Raw genomic sequence first — 1,500 nt, forward strand, 5'->3', positions numbered from 1 at the left:
ACACGTGCTCAAAGTTTAAGTTTAAGCCGCTCTGAGAGTTTCGTTTCAAGCAGGAAGGCAAAGCTGAAAGAAATTTCCTTTTTATGGTATTCAATACAATCCTTCCTGTTACATAAGAGGTGTGAAGAACGGATATAGATAAAAGAATAGGTCCCTTCATATCTTGATGTGAAAATAAATTCCAGGGGCCTGTTGGCAATGGTGGACACATGATAAAGATTAGTTGATGTGCCGATGTGCCGGTCCCTCTCACGCATATTTGCTTTAGTAATTAGAAGGAGGAAACGAGCCAAAAACCTCTAAGACCCTTCCAAAATGTGCGCACACACAGTTTCACACTTTTCAACACAATTTATGGGGTATGTTCTTAGCTTTCATCCTTTGAAGATGATCTTGGATGTGGCTGTATAATAGCCGCTTTGTGTAAAGTTATGTAAAAGATACCAGAAGCAGAGTTAGGTTGAAATACAGGACAAAATAATATCAATTACATAACTGCATTAATTATAGATATAAGCCATACTGATAATCTAATTACACGCCAAAATACTGGTGTTCGTTATAGTGTAAAATGGCAGGATCGAAAACTCTGTACATAAATTAATAAGAATAGCTTAAAAGTGCTGGATATTTATACACATATGAAGACTATTTGTTTTTATAGCTATATTCTGCTATAAATCTTATATTTGATGAATTGGATAGTCATATACATACCATTCAAATTTTTTGGGTCAATCTTTTTTTGGAAAAATTAACACTTATTTAATAAGGAAGCATTAGATTTATTAAAATAGAAAGTAAAGACATTTATAATATTACAAAATATTTATATTTCAAATTCTATTTCTATTTGCTGTTCTTTTGAACTAATAAAACATCATATCACGTTTTAAAGTATCTTATGCTCATAAGGCTGCATTGATATGATCAAAAATACAACGACACTAATATTATGATATATTATTGCAATTGAAAATAACTTTTTTATTTTAATATACTGTAAAATTTAATTTATTCCTGTGATCAAAGCTGAATTTCAGCATTACTCCAGGTTCACATGATCCTTCAGAAATCATTCTAATATGTTGATTTGTGGCTTAAGAAACATTTCTTATCAATGTTAAAAACAGCTGTTCTGCTTAAAATTTTGGTGGAAACTGAAACTATGAACAGCGTGTTCAAAAGAACAGCATTTATTTAAAATGAAAGTCTTTTGTAACATTATACATGTCCTTACTGTCACTTTAGACCAATTTAATGCATCCTTGCTGAATAAAAATATTAATTTCTAAAAAATGTATTTTTCCAAGCATTATCTGTTCACTCACACACTAGTTTATGCTGTGAATCCATTGATTTTGATGTGGATGTTGTACAGCAAGGCAGTAGAAAACAAAATAGTTTATTATAAGTGCTCAGTTAGAATTGAAATGTTTGCTGCAGCGACCTCTGACATGAGCATCTAGTGACCAATGAGAACTTCACAGAGGCAGGTCC

This window comes from Barbus barbus (genome assembly GCF_936440315.1).
Source record: "Barbus barbus genome assembly, chromosome: 25".
Lineage (NCBI taxonomy): Eukaryota > Metazoa > Chordata > Actinopteri > Cypriniformes > Cyprinidae > Barbus > Barbus barbus.